Consider the following 12,744-nt stretch of genomic DNA (forward strand, 5'->3'; position numbering starts at 1 on the left):
GGGTTGGCGGGTGTAGGGATTTTGACGACTTCTCCGCAAAGGAAATCTCAGTAGTTGACAGCCCTAAGACTAGGACCTCATGATACTCCTTAGGCAAGCCAAAGATGCAGTAATTATAGATGTCTAAAATGTTATTGTTAGCCTGCCAACCCGTATCAAAGCAGCGTGGTGGGTCTAAGTTCCAAGTTTCTGTAAGTAATGAAACCTGGGCGCTGTAATGAGCCGTCAGAATAGATTATTAAATATACTTTAAACTAGACGACACTCCGCGATTTAACCTGCGTAGTTTACGTTCATGTAAGAATACGGGCATAAAACATATGACACTCACAAATAACGTGGCTTTTAAGTGATAAAAGAATTTTCAAAATCGGTTCAGTAGATCCAGAAATTACCCCCTACAACACCACAAGTTTTACCTCCTTATAATCTATATCTATATCTATACTAATATTATAAAGAGGTAAAGTTTGTAAGTTTGTAAGTTTGTCACATTTTTTAAATGGGGTAATCTTCGGAACTACTGGTCCGATTTTAAAAATTCTTTCACCAGTAGAATGCTACATTATCGGGAAATGCCATAGGCTATATTTTATATTGGTATCATGTATATTAGCCGAGTTATCACAGTTTTTGTCATACAGGTCGGACTGAAAATCCTCTTAAACAGACTTATTCGCATGCGCTGCCTTAACTATTGTGTAAAATTGAAATTAATGTATGGAAACTTTATGTATCTTTAAAAGTTCTACAAAAAAGTTCGCGACACCATCTATCTTCTATATATTAGCAGATATAGTACCTTTTGTGTTTTAAAAATTATTAATTTTATATACTTAGGTTTACGTCATTATTTATACAACTAAACTTTAATCCTTATTAAAATAAATTGTTTAATAATCACAAGAATATTATGGAGATAAGATTTGCCCTTTACGGTATGTTAATTAGTTAAATAGTTTCGGAAATAATACAAAATTTCTAAAAGACGCAGAAATTCCGCTACATGACGCCCGGCGCTTTCATTTACGTAGTTCCCGTTCTCGTGTGAATATGGGGATCAAACATAGCTTATGACACTCGCAAATAACGTAGCTTTCTGTTGGTAAAACAATATTCCAAATCGGTCCAGTAGATCCAGAGATTACCTCCTACAACCACACGAACTTTACCTCTATATTATTAGCATAGAAGTCTCTATTTCTCTTGGTCATACCACCACTCTCGAAGGACTGGACCGATTTTGCTAAGGGTAGGAGTAAGATAGAGAAGTTACAGGGTAGGGTAGGGTACGGGTAGGGAAGCGTAGGGGTAGTGTAGGGGTAGGGTAGGTTTAGGGCCGGGTTTAGGGTAGTGGTAGGGTAGGGGTAGAGGTAGGGTAGTGGTAGAGTAGAGGTACGGGTAGGATATGGAAGTGGTAGGGTAGGGGTAGGATTGGCGTGAGATAGGGGTACGGGTGGGATAGGGGTAGGAAAGGGATAGGGTACGGGGAGGTAGGATGGTGGTAGGGGTAGGATGGGGATAGGGTGTAGGTAAGGTAGGGGTAGGGTAGGAGTAGGTTTGGGGTAGGGTAGGGTTAGGGTGGGCGTAGGGGTAGGGTAGGGTAGGGTAGGGGTAGGGTAGATGTATGGGTTGGGTAGGGTTTGGGTAGTGGTAGGGTAGTGGTAGGGTAGGGTAGGAGTAGTAGTAAAGTTGACATCGAAATTTACGCGGACGAAGTCGCGGGCATCCGCTAGTATTAGTATAAATGTACCTACATACGGGTACTTTTATCTCTTCAGCGCTGCAATACTTACAGTAGGTTATCATGTCAAAGTTCGTCAGCGCTTGAAGCGCTGCACTGTACAAGTGGACCAGTCCGCTGATAACGCGTTATCGGGAAAATAAGTTTTCTTCCGTTTGCGGACGAGAGATTAATCTCGCGCGACGTGTTTGGTTTTGTTGACGTCATGTTTATTTTGATGTAACTTTAACATTATGATAATAAATTAATAAGACCACTGTCTTTATTGTTGTGTAAATGTAGTTTATTGTTATAGTTTGTTTTCTATTATGCTAATTTACCAATTTTTAACAATTTCCAACTTAAAAATCTTATAGAACTGTAGTTAGGGTCTAACACCGACAACAGCTGTTTGTTCTGTTAAGTATTGACTATTGTATTAAAAATATAAATCACATCAGCTGGCTTATTCACTATTTTGGTCTTTATTATCAATCTATTCAAATATACATCAAAGATATTGACCAAATGTCATTTACCTATTGTGAGATATCCACCAGTAAGCATCTTACGATATTTTTACATAGAATCTCAAAGATAGTGAATAAATCTGCTGGTATTTTATATAAAACTACTAAGATTTTCTAAATTAGGAATTCAATCATTTGTAGTAGGCCACTATGGCGCAGTGGAATACACGATGGATTTACAAGACGGAAGTCCTGGATTCGATCCCCAGCTGGGCCAATTGAGGTTTTCTTAATTGGTCCAGGTCTGGCTGGTGGGAGGCTTAAGCCGTAACTAGTACCGGCAAAGACGTACTGCCAAATGATTTAGCGTTCCAGTACGATGTCGTGTAGAAACCGAAAGGGTTGCGGATTTTCATCCTCCTAACAAGTTAGTCCGCTTCCAACTTAGATTGTATCACTTACCAGCAGGTGAGATTGTAGGCAAGGACTAACTTGTTAAGAATAAAAATAAATCTAAGTTGTTTCTAACGATTTATGGGTTTTATTAACGACTTGACGTTTATATATCGTAACTGAAATGTCCGAGCTCTCGAGTGAGTGTATCATCGCTCACACATCGTAACGATTAGCTCTCCCGAAGTATACTCCAATCAGTCTATTTGTGGTGACCCGAACCGAGCAAGTAAAATAAAAAGTAAATGCCGCCTTCCCCTTCCGCCCTCACACCGGTATTGATACACAGAAATACACCTGATACTCACTGTATATAGAACTTTGGGTTTGGTTTCAGTTATTACGTACTGTATGGTTGTAAATTATACATTTCACTTTTTTTTTTAATTTAATCTAGGTACACTAATATTGGGTACTATGAAGTCTGTCAATCTGTTTTGTGCCAGCGTTGACAATTAGCCAAAGCCATTCTGAGAGGAGACTCGTGCTCAACAGTGTATGGTTTGTTAATGATGATGATGATGACACTAATATTATAAAAAGGAAAGATTTGTATTTTTGTATGTAACGAAACTCAAAATATACTGAATTGATTTGAAAATTCTTTCACCAATAGAAAGCTACATTATCAGCTAGTAACACAGGCCATATTTTCTCCCAGTATTCCCATGGGAATGGGAACTACGCGGGTAAAACCGCGAGGTTCTGCTAGTATGCTTTGTGTATATTTGCAGCTTTTTGCAGTAGAAACAATATTTGTACTGATGGGATTGAACTCTAGACCTCGGTCTTGAGTCCGGCCCCTTTACCGTGAAAGGCTTTAGATAGTTTTAAAATAAAACTTCAAATATTTTAAATACATTAATTGTTACAAAATACCCATATCTGCTAAGTTTTCAAATTAGACTCCTAATAGTTACTGAAATTAACACAAATTATAAAAACAAAACAAAAAACGAACAAGGCTAAGTTTTTCTAACATTTCTTATCTACGAGTACTGCAAATCGTGAAAGCAATCTATGTACGGAGCTATACTTATGCGCTTGAGGGATTTTAACGAGATTTTTTAGTTTGATACTTTTTAATGTGTTTTTTTCGTATTTTAAATACTATATTATATAACAAATATAGTCACGAATGTAAAAACTATTTCACATAAGTAGAGGCGGAGAGTAACCCGAAATTAGTGCGAGCAAAACTGATGACAAGCTTGTATCTGCGTTCTTATATTATTCTTATTAGATTCTCTAATCAACTTCATCTATAAAATGATAGAAATATTAAAACTACATACCCAATTCCGATTTTTTTCTTTGTCCAAGCATGACCCGGCTTATAATCGCAAACGCTTGACAGGACCTATTCAAAGGGTTAACAGATAACACCCGTCAAATACAAAGAAATATAAGTCCACATAATATAAGAATAAACACAAGCATCTTACTGTCTGTAAATATTGTCACGAGATCGTATCGTGGTCGTGTCGTCACCGGGACGTAAGACAGGCGTCGCGCACGACGCCGCGGCGCGTACTCGCCGCTGCAGGCGGTGGAGTAGCGCACGGGAAAGTGGCCGGCTTCATGCGAGACGGAGCCATGCGAAGGTCAAGTTCACTGAACTGAAGGTGCACTCACTCTCGTTCGTTGCACAATACGAACGAAATTGAAAACTCAAAAACAACTTCAACTGTACTTAACTAAGTTTTGGTTGAACTCAGTATCGGTAGTTACACAATACGAATGAACTTGAAAAGTCAAAAACAAATTCAAGTGTACTTAACAAACTGGGGTAAGTTTGTTGCACTACAAACGATATTAAATACTTAACGATTATATACTATTATGCTATACTACTTCTATCTTGTTACTAAACACCAAAACTCAAAAAAAAAATGGGACCACTCTGGAAGTAAACTCTTCTAAACAATAAAAGAATTTTCAAAATCGGTCCATAAATGACGGAAATATCGCTGGACATACATAAAAAAAACATACATACAGCCGAACGTAGAACCTCCTCCTTTTTGGAAGTCGGTTAACAAATTATACAGCTGCATTTGTTCTAGATACTCGTGAATGGGTTCACATCACGAGTGAATTTAGAAATATTTATAAAGTAAGATTTAAGAATAGGTATTGTAAAATGTCTAAATTTTACAATGGTAAAGTCATGAAGAAGTCGGTTAATTAAACGTTTTTCCTTTTTAAATATCCAAATGGTTCAGTATTAATATCATGCCACAGAATAATGAAAATGTAATCAAGAACTAAAAATACATACCATTCAATAAATAAACTCATAGCTGCATAAACCCCACCCAGCATCCGCAGCAAATGAATCAATTGCGTTCCACCCTCCCGCTCACCCCCTAAAAACTTTCTAAGCGCCAGAAAGGGAGGGGAGAACTCCGCATCGCGCAAGCCTCCCTAAGCTGAATATAACAGGGGGCCCGGCACAGACGACACGATCGCCATTACAATCAATATCACTTGCGTGCGTGTGAAAGCGCCTTAATTTAATTGAAATTTATATGACGGCAAATCGACAATTTTAGTAGTTGGGAGATTATGTTATTAGTGGTGTGACAGACTCTTTTATGTTTAGGGGCGAATTAACGATGGCTTTTATCTAATGTCGATAAATAAAACGAAAAGACCGTTAATGACTTTCTATTACTAAGGAGTGTCAGTTGTAAAAGTTACAAAACCCATCTTACATACTTGTAATTACTCTTCTACAAGTAAATACATTTTCTTTATCTATTTCATGACTAGCTGATGCCGCGCGGTTTCACCCGCGTGGTTCCGCGTGGTTCATAGGATTACGAGGCTAATTTTCTCGATAAGGTGGCTAACTAACACTGGAAGATTGTTTCAAATCAGACCAGTAGTTCTTGAGATTAGCGCTTTCAAACAAACAAACTCTTCAGCTTTATAATATTAAGTATATTATTTATCGTGTTAATGGGGCCTATTGTTGTAAGCTTGTTCATAATTACTGATAATTACAGAGTTCTAGTTCTATTTGCACAATCTAGTTTATTTTGTGGATTTAAGGCTGTTCATGTGCAACCTGAGAAATAAGAGCAAAGCCTCATATGCCCGTATCTAAGCCTAGCTAAGAATATCTTGGAAGTGAGCACCTTCATACGAGTAGGACCTTAAATCCGATGCCAATAGGCTGTTTACATAGCAATTATCAACGGCCAAAGTCGTCAAAAATCAAAAGTTAAACATGAAAATAGCTTGCACATTCTCGGCAAGTCCGTGGGAAGGGCAATAAGTCATATTTGTTAAGCCCCCGACCGCGTGCAGTTAGGGCGCGTTCCCACGCCCGCAGACTGCTGTGACTCTGAGCTGTGACTTGTATCGCTGTAACTTGAGAGCACTTAGGAAACGGTGACTCACACATGCGCCGTATATCCTGTCGGCTATTGGACTCGTTTCATAGGTGAACTGATTGGAAGGCTTTATTGAACTTGACTCGGGTCAAGATTAACTTTTCTTTTTTTGCCCGCCTCTAAACGTCAAGCGCAGACTGGAAGGCATACACTTTTAGACAGTCTTGTGCACGAAGTTTTTCACTAGGCATCGAATCCGGTCCGGGGCATGCCCCTCCAACTTTTCAGTTTAAGAAATTAAATATCACGTGTCTCAAACGGTGAAGGTAAAACATCGTGAGGAAACCTGCATACCAGAGAATTTTCTTGGTTCTCTGCGTGTGTGAAGTCTGCTAATCTGCATTGAGCCAGCACCTTACTCAAGTAACGATGGTCAAAAGTATTTCCGTTCAAATTTTTTTTAAAGAATATTTGAAAGACTGTGTTAGGAGTGGGTACGACAATAGACCAACGGGGCGGGGATTGAACCACCACCCCTCGGTGATGAGTCCAACAACTCTTACCGTTGAGCTATTGAGGCTATATTTATGGTGTCTCTCAATGATATGTGTTTCTTAATTATTGTATTTACATGAAATACGATCATCGATTTGATTTACTTAACTGTTATATTCCTTATCATCTTACAGCACATGTAAGTCAATGCGTATTAGTTATTTACGCAATGAGACGTGGTCTATATTTGCGATACAATCTATCACACTTTCCACAATACCGTCTGTCACGAGCAATTCAGATCATTTACAGTTGCAGCAATTAACTCAACAGCCTCGTGGTATCATCATATATCATACATCATTGCGAGAGATCATTACAATCAACATTTATCAACATCATCGCCTGTCAACTTGCTCACTCTCCAAAAACATCTAAGAACAGCAATCCTAGAGATCTAGGAATGGATTTCCACTCGTTTGACTATTAAAATAAAATGAAAAACGAAACAGAGGTTGAACTCAAGAAACCGAGGGTTTAGTCTGTCTAAACTTTAATTGATCACGGAATTATTGAGGCTTTCAATATTTTACGTTTTCCTTCAGCGCCACTACAAGTTGTGGATCTACAACTTTTCCTGCGTTGAGTATATTCACTTCTTTTTTCTATAGAGACTGAGGTTAAGTTTGTCTAGAAAAATAGAAACTAAGGCTTCATTAATGATTACAGATACTTAATATACATGTTAACAAAGATGATTCGATCGGACAGGCTCCCTCCACCCCGCCTGTCAGCTGGCTATCTTTAGATAACACAGTCATTCTCTCACCTCGGCACTAGACTATAGGAAAGATAGACCTCACAAAAACCTAGTACGCGACCAAAGTCATACTTAAAGTCTAGACCTTCAGCAACTTGGCTGCTGAGATGCACTTACACAGATTTGAAAATTTATATATGTATATATAATATTTTATTTTAACAAAAACATGACTTATGTACGAGTATGTTTTAAATTCCTTCATTATCAACCCCATATTCGGCTCACTGCTGAGCTCGAGTCTCCTCTCAGAATGAGAGGGGTTAGGAGAATAGTCCACCACGCTGGCCCAAAGCGGATTGGCAGACTTCACACATGCAGAGAATTAAGAAAATTCTCTAATGAGAAATTCTTTGAGACGTTTTCCTTTACCGGTTGAGACACATGATATTTAATTTCTTAAAATGCACACAACTGCAAAGTTGGAGATGCATGCCCCGGACCGGATTCGAATCCACACCATCCGGAATAGGGGTAGAGGTCATATCCACTAGGCTACAACAGCTTTTAAAATTTTAAATTCTTTACACGAAATTAAAAATATACGTCTATGCTTTTCTTACAATCTGAGTTCCGGCTCATTAGAACGCCATTAGGAATTGGATTTCCATGAAAAGCTCTTCTCAGGTTCTACGGAAGCTTCATCTGAAAAGACTCCGTCAAAGAATCGGATGCTTTTTGTGGAAAATAGTGGAGCGTTTAAAATTAAAGAGATTTCTGAAAGCGTGCTCACTGTTCCTGTTTGCTTTTCAGTTTATTCGAGTACGTTACCGCCCGGCCACGACACGGGGAAACTTAATAATGAAAAACGATTTTTATTTGAACAGTTGCACAGTAGTAGTCGTACTACTTATCGTATTAACCACAAAACATTAACAAGTAAAAAATCACTAAAAAGTATAAATCAAAGAAAATATTCTTATCTCAAATTTAATAAAAACTTTATCATTATCAGCCTACTCTAACGGCCCACTACATAACCAAGACCTCCATAAAGGAGAGAAGATTTGCTCTTAGATATAGGCCAAGACAGCAAGAGCTTACAACGAGCTTTAGCAGTCCGACTGAAAAACGCAGGGAGATGTTCCCTTCGCTATAGCTATGGGTGTGGTTTGACAAACTATATTGAAAGAGGCTGTCTAGGTATAGAGTAGTGCATACTATAGTGGTCTTGAGGCCTAATGTTTTTAAATCTCTGGTGTTAATATAAAACAAACAACAACAATATTGCACTTTACTGTTTGTTTGTACTGTTTTAATCTCTAAAGCTCTTAATAATATTGTGTGGTATACGACGCCTTATACATTTCCCGCTTAACGTGCCGCCGTCTGTGACAAACTCGTAGCCCAGATATGAGTGATTTTAATTCACTAAATGGGTAATGAATTTTCCATTTTGCGCAGTATTTATACGCGCCTTCCGGCGAGCTGGCGCACGGTGCAGTGAATTCATTAAAACTTCACTAAATTGATCCTGAATTAGTTTAACAGCTGTACGACGCAACCATAGAGTTCATAATAACAAGCCAATAGAAATGGCGTTAATCTGTCGCCGCGCAAGTGACGTGTACATCTCCAAAATTCAACGAAAAACGTAATCCCTCTAACCGGCTGTTTTGAACTTTCAACTACATTGCGACTTCCGTTCGATAGCAAATATGTTTGCCGTTGTATAAAAATAAATGTATGTTGTATTTGACACTTATCCAATTCCCAAAATCTGGTAACACCTATTTTGTATACTTGGATAGTTACACATCACACAGTTAATGATAGTGACCGGGACTTGAACGTGCTATCCGAGGCACCGTCAGCTTTCCAACACCGGGCTGAGATTTTTTAAAGATAAATTCTTGAAAGAAAGAAAACCTAATATTTCATAGCCCGACTCAGGACCTCTCAATCCTAAGCCACGCGTGACACAGGTTAATCATGGAGCCAACGATTTAGTTACGTCATTTCTATTACCATGTTATTAATATTTCTACGGTCGTAAGCACATGACATGGAAAATGAAAATCGCTTTTAACGCAACAGTAAAAGCTAAAAAGCTAAAATAGCAACAGGATCAGAGTACATGTGGCTTAATAAGTTCAATAAGCTTTATTGATCGCGTCGCGTCCAGCTCACAACCCACCTGATGCACAAAGGAGTTGATATTTTAGCTCCAACTTCTTGCGGCTATTTCCGAACTAGTTTCTCGGTACTCAAGTAGATGTATCCTTATAGTAATCTGCTTTCCTACCTGTGGTAGAATTACTACTCACTGACTGACTTTTTATTAGTGCTTGCCTACTTAAAATAAATTAAATTTTATCTATGTACTGTATTAATATTATAAATCGAACGTCAAACTGTCTGTTACCTTTACACGGCTAAACCACTGTTTTGATGTACAGAGAAATTAACGGACATTGAATTGGAGCAGGTAATAAGCTTATATCCCGAAAAAATATATTCCCTTTTTTATTTAAAATATAGTTCTCTCGGGATTCATCACCATAATCAACCCTATTCGGCTCACTGTTGGGCACGAGTTTCTGAGAATGATCACCACGCTTGCTGGCCCAATGAGGATTGACTGGCTTCACAGTTCACACGTAGAGAACTAAGAAAATTCTCAGATTAGACTTTCGTCGTCATTTCGATCCATCGCTCTCTTTTTCATAATTTGTAATAATTGACGAAACAATCAAATGGCAAACCTGATGGCTAGTGGAAAGCCATAGACTATAAACCAATGATTGCTATAAATCCTACGATATGATGTGTCAAAACTTTAAATTCGGAAGTTGTTCATTTGAACGGGTTTATAACAGACAGAAAGAAAATTAAACAGTGTTTAAATACTTTGCATAACAAGATAACGCTATAACTTTCTTTTTGTACTATTAAGGTACCTACAGATGGAGCTCAGATTCAAATCTTTTCAAGGAGTTCAACAAATTTTGCATTGTTTTGTATAACATACACCGGTGGTTCCGTATCCCCGAGGCACGCCGCAGCGGGCGCATTGTCTAGACACGCGTAACTGCAGCTTGTGCTCGCTGCGCCGGGGACGGGGATTGGGGGGGGGGGGGTATGTCTGTGATCTGTTCTCATGCATCCGCATTGCGCTAAATACTACTAATTATATTCTACATACTGATACAGCAGCAGCAGAGTAACTAACAAAAATGTACGACTAAAATGCGTTATTCTGAAGATTTTTGGAAAAAAGAAATGTGTGTTCATGTCAGTTGATGGATGTCCATTACAGGTTTTTGTAGAGAAAGATCAAGATCCTGAGCCTCTTGCATCCAGCGAATCCTTGTAACTCGCTTGACAATGAATTCTATTTAATTACAAACTAATGTAACTTTATAGAACTTGTCGAATCCAAACTATATTATGTAAATAATTTAGGTAGGTAGCAAACCTATTGGCCTATAGGCTTTATTTCATTGAACCGGAATACCAAACACTGTTGTATCGTGCCTGATACCATGACCACTTGGGCAAAAGCAATGTAAGCATAAGAACGTCACTACGTCATATGATGAACTGAAAATGTCCGCTCTAAATGGTTCTAAATGACTAAGAAATTAGTGAAACACGTAATATAACGATGGTGCTCGACGATATAAGCGAATGTATCGCGTGGATCAAGTCGGACCACCCGCGGCATGCACTCGTCAGCGCAGCATCCGTGTTTACGATCTCGCTTTCTCCGGGATTCATTAAAAAGGCGCGAGTTCCGACATCCCGGTCACTTTGATCTGACGCTCCTCCCGGTGATTGATGCCGCGGTGTTGGGGGGTTAGGCGCCGACCACATTTGCGCATTTACGCGCCCGTCTGTCCTATTAATGTTATAAACGCGAAAGTTTGTATGGATGTTTGTTTGAATGTTTTTTGGATATTTGTTACTCTTTAACGCCGCTACTTCTGAACCGATTTGGCTGAAATTTGGAATATAAATATATTTTATTGTGGATTAACACATAGGTTGCTTTTCATCGCGGAAAATCCATGATTCCCGTTTATCACAATTCGCGTTCAGTTATTCACAAATCCCTTGGAAACCATGGATTTTTTCAGGGATAAAAAGTAATTATCTGTTGCTCAATAATTTCCTCTATGTTCCAGTGAAAGACCCATTAAAAACGACGATTAACAGCCAGACAAAAATTAAAAAGTTGTGCTTTAATTCCCTGAAACTTGCCGCTGCTGTCTTTACCATAAGCGCTCACCAGGGTCTACTGACCCCGGGTCCTGTAGTGGGTTAGAATGAGAAATATCGTCATTCCAACCCACTACAGGACCCGGCCTCCCTCCTTACGCAGAACTTTGTATTCCACGTTTGCATTCAGGCCGTCAGAGGATATACCTGCTGACTGCGACAATAAGGATAATGGAACCAAAGATAATGTTTAACATTAACAGATGCTTAATAGTGACCGGGACTGGCAGCTTAGTATGCTTTCCGAGGCACAAGAGTGAGTAGAGTTACACCACTAACTTCCTAGCTAATTGAGAGAAAGAAAAAATATATAATTTCTTGAAAGAAAGAAAAGTTCAATATATCACCGCAGTTATTTATGTCCAGTGAAATAGGCACGTAACCCTTGGGCTCTTATTGTAAAGATAACAGCAGTGAAAAGTCATGCATTGTAATATATGAAACAAAATATATGTATATTAAAGTTTTTTTTTTCTTTGCTACTACTTAATGAGAGAGGCCTGACCATGTTATACGTCGTTAAAATACGCTGTTAATTATGCAGAAAAGAATATAATTTTTGGGCTCAGTAAAGCCACACGTCCGGGGCAAGTCTTATTGCCCTTAGTAAAGACAGCAGCGGCAAAAGTTCCGTGGCCCGCCTTAAGTTCCCGTTTACAAATCCGCTCCATAAAGCTCTCACGCAACGGACCGCAAACGGAAGTTGTTTATTCGTCTTACGTCTGCACGAGCCGGCCCTTTTTATGAACATGATGTTCAAACTATTTTTAAATTACAAAATATTGCCTCATCCACGGAGCAGCGCAAAGAGGGCAGGAATGCACTGAAATGTTTGTTTCTATGGTGTGATTACTGTGGTAGAAGTGGTAGAACCGATTGTTTACGGATACTTTTGAAAAACGTTTTTTATTATATTTTTGAAAAGTCCTACCATTATAGTACAGTATGGCAGTGGACAACGTCAGTAGCCCGTTACCAACTACCAGCTGAGCCGTACCGCCAAGCGATTAATAAAACGTTTCGCTTTGTACGGAGATTGTGTACTCGTACTTAGTTCTAGACAAGTTTGGAAAACGGTGCTAAACAAAAAGAAAATACACCTTGCTGAGTTAGTTGTGGACTTTTCTCGGATTAAGGCGCGTTTGGAACCCTCGTAACTTTAATTTTTTTTTTAAATTAGTTTTCGACTTTACTTACCACTTAATTAAATCATGATGATCT

At 38.7% G+C, this 12,744-nt stretch overlaps 1 protein-coding gene across 3 annotated transcripts in view; it reads right to left on the reverse strand.

Annotated features, from left to right (window-relative positions):
* LOC112053706 (GAS2-like protein 1) overlaps positions 1-12,744 on the reverse strand; it is a 90,775-nt gene that overhangs the window by 60,289 nt on the left and 17,742 nt on the right. The window contains exon 1 of one of the 3 annotated variants that reach the window (XM_024093211.2): positions 3,942-4,172. The exons of the other annotated variants lie outside the window; for them this stretch is intronic. The gene's annotated coding sequence lies outside the window, so the exon portion shown is untranslated. Of the gene's footprint in view, positions 1-3,941; positions 4,173-12,744 lie in introns of those variants that run through there. 3 annotated transcript variants of the gene reach the window in all.

The sequence above is a fragment of the Bicyclus anynana genome, chromosome 23 (genome assembly GCF_947172395.1).
Source record: "Bicyclus anynana chromosome 23, ilBicAnyn1.1, whole genome shotgun sequence".
NCBI classification, from domain to species: Eukaryota; Metazoa; Arthropoda; class Insecta; order Lepidoptera; family Nymphalidae; genus Bicyclus; species Bicyclus anynana.